This window comes from Oncorhynchus mykiss, chromosome 8, assembly GCF_057628025.1.
Source record: "Oncorhynchus mykiss isolate SJ-2025 chromosome 8, ASM5762802v1, whole genome shotgun sequence".
Lineage (NCBI taxonomy): Eukaryota > Metazoa > Chordata > Actinopteri > Salmoniformes > Salmonidae > Oncorhynchus > Oncorhynchus mykiss.
In genome coordinates, this window is record NC_143029.1 from 89,305,001 (window position 1) to 89,317,500 (window position 12,500).

General features: G+C 42.0%; 1 pseudogene across 1 annotated transcript in view; it reads left to right on the forward strand.

Moving 5' to 3' along the window:
- The window catches only part of LOC110530822 (receptor-type tyrosine-protein phosphatase mu-like), a 583,690-nt pseudogene that overhangs the window by 186,060 nt on the left and 385,130 nt on the right, over nucleotides 1–12,500 (forward strand). Inside the window, exons 5-6 of the transcript XR_016482710.1 lie at nucleotides 10,510–10,625; nucleotides 11,223–11,397. The product of XR_016482710.1 is annotated as a receptor-type tyrosine-protein phosphatase mu-like (transcript). The remainder of the gene's footprint in view (nucleotides 1–10,509; nucleotides 10,626–11,222; nucleotides 11,398–12,500) is intronic.

Sequence of the window (12,500 nt, forward strand, 5' to 3'; positions counted from 1 at the left end):
ATAAGTGTGTTGGCCAGCCAAAACCTCTGTCCTATCTATTCTCTCTTTCCATAATAGTGTTGGCCAGCCAAAACCTCTGTCCTATCTATTCTCTCTTTCCATGAGAGTGTTGGCCAACCAAAACCTCTGTCCTATCTATTCTCTCTTTCCATAAGTGTATTGGCCAGCCAAAACCTCTGTCCTATCTATTCTCTCTTTCCATAAGAGTGTTGGCCAGCCAAAACCTCAGCAGGTAGCCTAGTGGTTAGAGCATTGGGCCAGTAACCAAAAGGTTGCTGGATTGAATCCCTGATCTGTTGTTCTGCCACTGAACAAGGCAGATAACCCACTGTTTCTAGGCCGTCATTGTAAATAAGAATCTGTTCTTAACTGACTTGCTTAGTTCCACCCTACCTGACACCCTAGACCCACTCCAATTTGCTTACCGCCCAAATAGGTCCACAGACGATGCAATCTCAACCACACTGCACACTGCCCTAACCCATCTGGACAAGAGGAATACCTATGTGAGAATGCTGTTCATCGTCTACAGCTCAGCATTTAACACCATAGTACCCTCCAAACTCGTCATCAAGCTCGAGACCCTGGGTCTCGACCCCGCCCTGTGCAACTGGGTACTGGACTTCCTGACGGGCCGCCCCCAGGTGGTGAGGGTAGGTAACAACATCTCCACCCCGCTGATCCTCAACACTGGGGCCCCACAAGGGTGCGTTCTGAGCCCTCTCCTGTACTCCCTGTTCACCCACGACTGCGTGGCCAGGCACGTCTCCAACTCAATCATCAAGTTTGCGGACGACACAACAGTGGTAGGCTTGATTACCAACAACGACGAGACGGCCTACAGGGAGGAGGTGAGGGCCCTCGGAGTGGGGTGTCAGGAAAATAACCTCACACTCAACGTCAACAAAACTAAGGAGATGATTGTGGACTTCAGGAAACAGCAGAGGGAACACCCCCCTATCCACATCGATGGAACAGTAGTGGAGAGGGTAGTAAGTTTAAAAATCCTCGGCGTACACATCACAGACAAACTGAATTGGTCCACCCACAAAGACAGCATCGTGAAGAAGGCGCAGCAGCGCCTCTTAAACGTCAGGAGGCTGAAGAAATTTGGCTTGTCACCGAAAGCACTCACAAACTTCTACAGATGCACAATCGAGAGCATCTTGTCGGGCTGTATCACCGCCTGGTACGGCAACTGCTCCGCCCACAACCGTAAGGCTCTCCAGAGGGTAGTGAGGTCTGCACAACGCATCACCGGGGGCAAACTACCTGCCCTCCAGGACACCTACACCACCCGATGTCACAGGAAGGCCATAAAGATCATCAAGGACAACAACCACCCGAGCCACTGCCTGTTCACCCCACTATCATCCAGAAGGCGAGGTCAGTACAGGTGCATTAAAGCTAGGACCGAGAGACTGAAAAACAGCTTCTATCTCAAGGCCATCAGACTGTTAAACAGCCACTATTTCGGTAAGAGCTGGTATTCTGTCTGTAATGGAGTGGCCAGCACAGTCAACCCTATTGAGCTGTTGTGGGATCAGCTTGACCATATGGTACGTAAGAAGTGCCCATCAAGCCAATCCAGCTTGTGGGAGGTGCTTCAGAAAGCATGGGGTGAAATCTCTTCATATTACCTCAACAAATTGACAACTAGAATGCCAAAGGTCTGCAAGGCTGTAGTGGCCACAAATGAAGGATTCTTTGGCGAAAGCAATGTTTGAAGGACACAATTATTATTTAAATAAAAAAAAACATTATTTATAACCTTGTCAACGTCTTGACTATATTTCCTATTCATTTTGCAACTCATTTCATTGTATGATTTATATGGAAAACAAGGACATTTCTAAGTGACCCCAAACTTTAACAGTAGTATGTTGACAACTCAATCGAATATAAACCAAAATTGCATGTTTGTTGTTCAGACTTGCTTGACTTGGTGGGTTATTGTATGCAGAGTTAGTGTTACTGCATGTACCACAGACAGGCCTCTGCCATTACTGGACATACAGTGCATTCAGAATGTTTAATTTTTTTACATTACAGCCTTATTATATTTGTTTCCCTCATCAACATACACACAATTCCCCATAATGACAAAGCCAAAACAGGTTTTAAGGATTTTTTTTTGCAAATGTATAAAACATGTTATACTGATGAGGTGGGGAACATTTATTTAATCTGTTTTAGAACTAAGGCTGAAACTTAACACAATGTGGGAAAAGTCAAGGGCTCTGAATCATTTCACTGTACGTGTGTTATCAATCATGTATCTCAGGTAGTGAACGTGTGTTTCTAGGTGTTGAGGGAGAGCTATGTTCTGTTTGGTACCAGCCTGGGAGTCTCATGTTCTTTAAGTTCATCCCAGGGGTGTGCTGTGAGGTTATACGCCTCACTGTGGTACGGTCAGAGCAATCTACATGACATCAGCTACAATCAATACCACCATGGTTCTCCTTCAATTAATTCGCAGCTAGCTTACAAGCTTAAATAATCAATGATATATCACACAGAGCACAGATCAGATTGTTATATGCAAACTATTTGGTGACCAAACAAACATGCACATGCACACACGCACACACACACACACACACACACACACACACACACACACACACACACACACACACACACACACATCACAATCAAATTATCTCGTGACCACAGGATCAAGTAGCTAAATTCCTATAAATGTCAATGAGATGGATTTCCATAGGACTAGTTTCTGCACTGCATATAAATGTAGCAGAAGTTGATCAATGAAAGCGTGCATTTAAATGTAGAAATGTGAACGGATCAATACGCCGCTTAGTGGCTGGGTGGTCGGGTTTCTCTGAGTAATACTCATACGGTCGCGTTCCAAATGGCTACCCTATTCACTATGTAGTGCACTACTTTTGACGAGTGGCCTATGGGACCCTATTCCCTATGTAGTGCACTACTTTTGACACGGGGCCTATGGGACCTTATTTTCTATGTAGTGCACTACTTTTAACCAGAGACCAAAAATAGTGCACTATATAGAGAAATAGTGTGCCATTTGGGATTTATTTTTTTTATTTTTTTTCCCTTTATTTTACTAGGCAAGTCAGTTAAGAACAAATTCTTATTTTCAATGATGGCCTAGTTAAGACAAATGTAAAATAAAAATAAATAAAATGTTGAGCAATGTAATAAAGTAATGGCTTTTCAAATAAGTTACCTTACCTCACATTATGTTGGGCTGACAATTTGTTAGCTACGCAAACGTTTACGAACCACATAGCATGTCATTACAGCAATATGTACCAGTATGTTAGCTAGCTACCTAACGTTAATAATACATCAAACTAGCCTCGGGTGCTTGACTGCCGTTGTAAGGTCAGAACGCTCGAATCAACCTTACTCCTCGGGTCAGATCGTCCAGTGTGCCCTCTACACGCTCCAAGAGCGAAACAATCTGAATTTACAAACTGGACAAATCTGACAACGCTCTAAATTTACTAACGTCCAGAGCGCACTCTGGCACTCCAGATGGGATTTAAAAACACACCCGAAGTCATAAAATGTCTAGCTAGTCATTTGTTATGCTAACAAGCTAACAATAGGTTGCATAGCAACAGCATCAACTTCCGGAAGACAGGCCGAAGCGCTACTAGGCTCGACTGAAAGTATACCGTTAGTTTACAGTATAGTAAAACGAACTAATAGTATATAGTATATACTCATTAACTATGTAGTATACAGTATGTTAGTATGGGTATTCGAACACAGCTTATGTCTTCTAATAAAATATATCATATTGTCACGTTCGTTGTATGGATGAGACCAAGGCGCAGCGTGAGATGAATACATCTTCAATTTATTAACGAAGAACACTTAAACAAACTTACGAAACAACTAAAGTGAAGCTATATATGATAAGTACAGACACAGGCAACTAACACATAGACAATAACCCACAAAATACTCAAGGAATATGGCTGCCTAAATATGGTTCCCAATCAGAGACAACGATAAACAGCTGCCTCTGATTGAGAACCAATCTAGGCAACCATAGACATACAAAAACCCTAGACAGGAAAAAAACATACCACCCTTGTCACACCCTGACCTAACCAAAATAATAAAGAAAACAAAGAATACTAAGGTCATGGCGTGACAATGATGTACGTATACTAGTACAAAAACATTTGATGAAAGATGAAAAGGGAAATGATACAATTAGCTTCGTGAGGGTCTTTGGAGAGTTGGGTGCAATTCTATCTAACTAATCAAGGTCAGATGTTGAAATGGCCTGGTTTTTTCCTCATTACAGAATGGGGCTACAGTGATAATAATACTTCACATGAAAATGGTCTCGTGATTTACTTGGATTGGATAATTTGTCTCTCTTATTATAAAGCCAGGTTCAGTAGCAGAAAGTAATGTTGTCGACTCTGAACCTAATTCAGAAAAAAGGCTGTAGTTAGTCTGTTGTTTAGTCTGTTGTTTAGTCTGTTGTTAGTCTGTTGTTTGGTCTGTTGTTTAGTCTACTGTTAGTCTGTTGTTTAGTCTGTTGTTTAGTCTGTTGTTAGTCAGTTGTTTAGTCTACTGTTGGTATGTTGTTTAGTCTGTTGTTAGTCTGTTGTTTGGTCTGTTGTTTAGTCTACTGTTAGTCTGTTGTTTAGTCTGTTGTTTAGTCTGTTGTTAGTCAGTTGTTTAGTCTGTTGTTGGTCTGTTGTTAGTCTGTTGTTGGTCTGTTGTTTGTCTGTTGTTGGTCTGTTGTTCGGTCTGTAGTTGGGCTGTTGTTTAGTCTGTTGTTAGTCTATTGTTTAGTCGGTTGTTTAGTCTACTGTTAGTCTGTTGTTTAGTCTGTTGTTTAGTCTGTTGTTAGTCAGTTGTTTAGTCTGTTGTTGGTCTGTTGTTAGTCTGTTGTTGACCTGTTGTTTGTCTGTTGTTGGTCTGTTGTTCGGTCTGTAGTTGGGCTGTTGTTTAGTCTGTTGTTAGTCTGTTGTTTAGTCGGTTGTTGGTCTGTTGTTAGTCTGTTGTTGGTCTGTTGTTTGTCTGTTGTTGGTCTGTTGTTCGGTCTGTAGTTGGGCTGTTGTTTAGTCTGTTGTTTAGTCTGTTGTTTAGGCTGTCGTTTAGTCTGTTGGTAGTCTGTAGTTAGTCTGTAGTTAGTCTGTTGTTCGGTCTGTAGTTGGCCTGTTGTTTAGTCTGTTGTTAGTCTGTTGTTTAGTCTGTTGTTAGTCTGTAGTTTGTCTGCTGTTCGGTCTGTAGTTGGTCCGTTGTTTAGTCTGTTGTTGGTCTGCTGTTAGTCTGCTGTTGGTCTGTTGTTTAGTCTATTGTTTAGTCTGTTGTTCAGTCTGTAGTTGGTCGGTTGTTTAGTCTGTTGTTAGTCTGTAGTTAGCCTGTGGTTAGTCTGTTGTTCAGTCTGTAGTTGGCCGGTTGTTTAGTCTGTTGTTGGTCTGTTGTTTAGTCTGTTGTTGGTCTGTTGTTTAGTCTGTTGTTTAGTCTGTTGTGGACTCTGCCCCAATTAAAAAAAGACTGTTGTTTAGTCTGTTGTTTAGTCTGTTGTTGGTCGGTTGGTTAGTCTGTTGTTCAGTCTGTAGTTGGTCGGTTGCTTAGTCTGTTGTTTAGTCTGTTGTTAGTTTGTTGTTAGTCTGTTGTTTAGTCTGTGGTTAGTCTGTTGTCGGCCTGTTGTTAGTCTGTTGTTAGTCTGTTGTCGGCCTGTTGTTAGTCTGTTGTTAGACTGTTGTTGGTCTGTTGTTTAGTCTGTTGTTTAGTCTGTTTTTAGTCTGTTGTTTAGTCTGTTGTTAGTCTGTTGTTAGACTGTTGTTGGTCTGTTGTTTAGTCTGTTGTTTAGTCTGTTGTTAGTCTGTTGTTTGTTGCTAGTCGGTTGTTAGTCGGTTGTTAGCCTGTTGTTTGTTGGTCGGTTGTTGGTCTGTTGTTAGTCTGTTGTTAGCATGCTGTTAGTCTGTTGTTTAGTCGGTTGTTGGTCGGTTGTTTAGTCTGTTGTTTAGTCTGTTGTTGGTCTGTTGCTTAGTCTGTTGTTGGTCTGTTGTTTAGTCTGTTGTTTAGTCTGTTGTGGACTCTGCCCCAATTAATAAAATACTGTTGTTTAGTCTGTTGTAGACTCTGCCCCAATTAATCAAATACTGTAGTCAACAGATCATGAAAGTGAATGCTAATGCTTAATGTTCAGTTGGTCTCCTGACTCTCCGCCTGAGAAACGGAATGCTTTTACTACTGGTTTGTATGTAGAGTGTTAGTCTGTTGTTAGTCTGTTGTTAGTCTGTTGTTAGTCGGTTGTTAGTCTGTTGTTAGTCTGTTGTTAGTCTATTGTTAGTCTGTTGTTAGTCTGTTGTTAAGTCTGTTGTTTAGTCTGTTGTTAGTCTGTTGTTAGTCTATTGTTAGTCTGTTGTTAGTCTGTTGTTAAGTCTGTTGTTTAGTCTGTTGTTGGTCTGTTGTTAGTCTGTTGTTAGTCTGCTGTTAGTCTGTTGTTAGTCTGTTGTTTAGTCTGTTGTTAGTCTGTTGTTTAGTCGGTTGTTAGTCTGTTGTTAGTCTGTTGTTAGTCTATTGTTAGTCTGTTGTTAGTCTGTTGTTAAGTCTGTTGTTTAGTCTGTTGTTAGTCTGTTGTTTAGTCGGTTGTTAGTCTGTTGTTAGTCTGTTGTTAGTCGGTTGTTAGTCTGTTGTTTAGTCTGTTGTTAGTCGGTTGTTAGTCCTATGTAGGCCTTTATGAAGATCATGCTCCTATGAACCCAGCATGACATATATAGTATCCAGAGAACGTAAGACTCTATTACTTAAAGGTTGTCGTCAACAAAATAATGAAAATCAATGATTTAGACGGCCTGGGTGTTCCCACTGAGAAACCGAAGAGTACTGTACTCACATTAAGTCTATGAAGGGTATACCTTAATCAATCAACACTGTTTCAAGCCTCTAACATTGATCCTAACATATACAGTGCATTCAGAAAGTATTCAGACCACATTTTCGTACCGTACAGCCTTATTCTAAAATTGATCAAATATTTTCAATTCTTTCCATTATCAATCTACACACAATATCCCATAATGACAAAGCAAAAACATTTATAATCTTTGAGATGTTTCTACAACTTGATTGGAGTCCATTTGTGGTAAATGCAATTGATTGGACATGATTTGGAAAGGCACCACATAAGGTACCACAGTGCATGTCAGAGCAAAAACCAAGCCATGAGGTCGAAATAATTGTCCGTAGAGCACCGAGACAGGATTGTGTCGAGGCACAGATCTGGGGAAGGGTACCAAAACATTTCTGCAGCATTGAAGGTCCCCAAGAACACAGTGGCCTCCATCATTTTGAAATGGAAGAAGTTTGGAACCACCAAGACTCTTCCTAGAGCTGGCTACCCAGCCAAACTGAGCAATCAGGGGAGAAGGGCAGGTGACCAAGAACCCAATGGTCACACTGACAGAGCTCAAGAGTGCTTCTGTTGAGATGGGAGAACCTTCCAGAAGGACAACCATTTCTGCAGCACTCCACCAATCAGGCCTTTATGGTAGAGTGGCCAGACGGAAGTCAACCCTCAGCAAAAGGAACATGACAGCCTCCTTGGAGTTTGTCAAAAGGCACCTAAAGGACTCTCAGACCATGAAAAACAAGATTCTCTGGTCTGATGAAACCAATATTGAACTATTTGGCCTGAATGCCAAGCGTCACGTCTGGAAGAAAACCTGACACCATCCCTACGGTGAAGCATGGTGGTGGCAGCATCATGCTGTGGGGATGTTTATCAGCGGCAGGGACTGGAAGACTAGTCAGTATCGAGGGAAAGATGAATGGAGCGAAGTACAGTGAGATCCTTGATGAAAACCTGCTCCAAAGCGCTCAGGACCTCAGACAGGGGCGAAGGTTCAACTTCCAACAGGACAACGACCCTAAGCACACAGCAAATACAATGCACAAGTGGCTTTGGGACAAGTCTCTGAATGTCCTTGAGTGACCCAGCCAGAGCTGGTACCTGAACCTAATCGAACATCTCTGGAGAGACCTGAAAATAGCTGTACTGCGACGCTCTCCATCCAACCTGACAGAGCTTGAGAGGATCTGCAGAGAAGAGTGGGAGAAACTCCCCAAATACAGGTGTGCCAAGCTTGTAACGTCGTACCCAAGAAGGCTGTAATCGCTGCCAAAGGTGCTTCAACAAAGTACTGAGTAAAGGGTCTGAATACTTATGGAAATGTGATATTTCAGTATGCGGTATTGTGTGTAGATTGATGAGGGGGAAAAAATTATTTAATCCATTTTAAAATAAGGCTTGTAACAAAATGTGAGAAAAGGGCAAGGGGTCTGAATGAGGGTTTCAGAAATGAAATGCCAATTACAGTATGTCAGAACAATATTTTTGCCAATAGAACCTACTAGCTTAACGGCATTGGGACTTGGAATGGAACCCCATTGAAAAACTGTGTTTTGAATTGAAGAGGTCCATAAGTGCAGACAAAAGGATATCAAGGATCTGGAAAGATTCTGAATGGAGGAAATGTCCCAAGGTGTTCTCCAATCTCATAAAACATTTTAGAAAAAGGCTCATTATCCTCTCAAGGTGATGAAAGGTATTGGAAACTGACATGTTAATCATTCTGTTTAACAAAATATATTTATATTTTTATTGTAGTAGTATAAAATTATAGAATTTGCCCAAAATTGTAAGCATCCAAAGTACTTTAATGATTTATTTTCATACAGTTATTTATTTTCATCTTTATCAAGGGAGTTTCTGTGTTTGTGTTTGTTTTTATTGAACCCCCTTTAGTCCTGACTTTAAAGGACGTAGAGGTTTAGGGTTATGTATCTATTACTGTATATTCATATATATCTATTACTGTATGCTAATATATATATATATATATATATATATATTACTGTATATTCATATATGAAGTAGGACGCTTAAATACACTTAGGTTGGAGTCATTAAAACTCGTTTTTCAAGCATTCCCCAAATTTCTTGTTAACGAACTATAGTTTTTGGCAAGTCGGTTACTTTGTGCATGAGACAAGTCATTTTCCCTTCAATTGTTTACAGACAGATTATTTCACTTATAATTCACTGTATCACAATTCCAGTGGGTCAGAAGTTTACATACACTAAGTGGACTGTGTCTTTAAAACAGCTTTGAAAATTCCAGAAAATGATGTCATGGCTTTAGGAGCTTCTGATTGGCTAATTGACATAATTTGAGTCAATTGGAGGTGTACCTGTGGATGTATTTCAAGGCCTACCTTCAAACTTAGTGCCTCTTTGCTTGACATCATGGGTAAATCAAAAGAAATCAGCCAAGACCTCCACAAGTCTGGTTCATTCTTGGGAGCAGTTTTAAACACCAGGGGACCACGCAGCCGTCATACCGCTCAGGAAGGAGACGCGTTCTGTCTCCTAGAGATGAACGTACTTTGGTGTGAAAAGTGCAAATCAATCCCAGAACAACAGCAAAGGACCTTGTGAAGATGCTGGAGGAAACAGGTACAAAAGTTTCTATATCCACAGTAAAACGAGTCCTATATCGACATAACCTGAAAGGCCGCTCAGCAAGGAAGAAGCCACTGCTCCAAAACCGGCATTAAAAAGACAGACTACCGTTTGCAACTGCACATGGGGACAAAGATTGTACTTTTTGTAGAAATGTCCTCTGGTCTGATGAAACAAACATAGAATTGTTTGGCCATAATGATCATCATTATGTTTGGAGGAAAAAGGGGGATGCTCGCAAGCCGAAGAACACCATCCCAACCGTAAAGCACGGGGGTGGCAGCATCATGTTGTGGGGGTGCTTTGCTGCATTAGGGACTGGTGCACTTCACTAAATAGATGGCATCATGAGGAAATAAAATTATGTGGATATATTGAAGCAACATCTCAAGACATCAGTCAGGAAGTTAAAGCTTGGTCGCAAATGTGTCTTCCAAATGGACAATGACCACAAGCATACTTCCAAAGTTCTTCCAAGTACTACTTCCAAGTGGTAAATTGGCAAATGGACAGCAAAGTCAAGGTATTGGAGTGGCCATCACAAGGCCCTAACCTCAATCCTATAGAAAATGTGTGGGCAGAACTGAAAAAGCGTGTGCGAGCAAGGAGGCCTACAAACCTGACTCAGTTACACCAGCTCTGTCAGGAGGAATTGGCCAATATTCACCCAACTTATTGTGGGAAGCTTGTGGAAGGCTACCCGAAACGTTTGACCCAAGTTAAACAATTTAAAGACAATGCTACCAAATACTGGAATGTGATGAAAGAAATTAAAAGCTGAAATAAATAATTCTCTCTACTATTATTCTGACATTTCACATTCTGAAAATAAAGTGGTGATCCTAACTGACCTAAAACAGAGCATTTTTACAAGATCAAATGTCAGGAATTGTGAAACTGAGTTTAAATGTATTTGGCTAAGGTGTATGTAAACTTCAGACTTCAACTGTGTATACAGTATATATATTACTGTATATTCATATATGTATATATATATGTGTTTGTTTGTGTGTTTATAGTGAACACCCCTCACTTCCTGACCATAAAGGGTGTAGAGGTGAACGCTGGACAGACGGCCGCCTTCCACTGTACTGTCAACGGACGACAGAGGGACAACTTCAACCTCTGGTTACAGGTAACAACAACACCTTATCCTGACCCATGACCCCTGACCCCTAAACCTAACAATCCACTGTACTGTCAACGGACGACAGAGGGACAACTTCAACCTCTGGTTACAGGTAACTGCAACACATTACCCTGATCCCTGACCCTAACCTTCCACTGTACTGTCAACAGAACGCAGAGGGACAGTGGGTGTGGGTGTGGGTGTGTGTGTGTGTGTGTGTGTGTGTGGGTGTGAGTGTGTGTGTGTGTGTGTGTGTGTGTGTGTGTGTGTGTGTGTGTATGGCAGCAGGGGTGGTAGACATCTCGTCGCCAGATATTCCATTACTTTAACAAACAGCTCCTCGTCAGCAGAGGAGCAGCAACACAAACATTACCTCAAGTCCCCTGATGATGCTAATGAATAAACATTTGTAATGAACAAATGTCTGCCTACGGGGGGGGGGGTGACACACACTCATGTGAGTACAAAACAAACACACTTTTGTCCCAACACATACTGACACGCTCAAGGTCAAGCTAATTCATTAAAGCTGTTTTTTTTTTTTTTTTTTTGCCTAACGCCTTCCCCTGTTTTGACCTCTAACCCCTGACTGTGTTCTAACAGGGTATTGGTGGACGCGAGGCCCCTATGAAGTCCACTAAGCCGTGGAACAACAGACGCTTCATCGGGACCTTCGATGTGGAAAACACCACTAAGGGAGATTCTGGACGCTACCGATGTATTGTCCATTCTGACAACGGGGTCGGAGTGTCCAACTACGGAGAACTCACCATAAAACGTAAGTACTGTAGACCTCAGTCACTCTCCTCCAAAACTTTTAAATTACGTTCTTCCAGTGCTTTGTGGTGGATTGTAAAATGAAACTGCTATAAAATAACTATAATAGCCCCAAAATTCCCAGAACCCTCTGCATGACCATGAATAAACACACAAAAACACAACAATGAAATGATTCAGAAGTGGACTGGAATGTGTTCTCTATAAAGTCCTGCTATTGTCCCAGTGGAGCAGACAAACCCATTCCACCTTAAAGGAATCAGATCCATTCCACCTAAAAGGAGACAGACCCATTCCACCTTAAAGGACTCAGACCCAATCCACCTTAAAGGAATCAGACCCATTCCACCTTAAAGGAATCAGACCCAATCCACCTTAATAGAATCAGACCCATTCCACCTTAAAGGAGACAGACCCATTCCACCTTAAAGGAGACAGACCCATTCAGCCTTAAAGGAGGCAGACCCATTCCACCTTAAAGGAGACAGACCCATTCAGCCTTAAAGGAGGCAGACCCATTCCATCCTAAAGGAGGCAGACCCATTCCATCCTAAAGGAGGCAGACCCATTCCATCCTAAAGGAGGCAGACCCATTCCATCCTAAAGGAGGCAGACCCATTCCATCTTAAAGGAGGCAGACCTATTCCACTCTAAAGGAGACAGACCCATTCAACATTAAAGGAGACAGACCCATTCCATCCTAAAGGAGGCAGACCCATTCCATCCTAAAGGAGGCAGACCCATTCCATCCTAAAGGAGGCAGACCCATTCCATCCTAAAGGAGGCAGACCCATTCCATCCTAAAGGAGGCAGACCCATTCCATCCTAAAGGAGACAGACCCATTCCATCCTAAAGGAGGCAGACCCATTCCATCCTAAAGGAGACAGACCCATTCCATCCTAAAGGAAATAGACCCATTCCATCCTAAAGGAGGCAGACCCATTCCATCCTAAAGGAGGCAGACCCATTCCATCCTAAAGGAAATAGACCCATTCCATCCTAAAGGAGGCAGACCCATTCCATCCTAAAGGAGGCAGACCCATTCCATCCTAAAGGAGGCAGACCCATTCCATCCTAAAGGAGGCAGACCCATTCCATCTTAA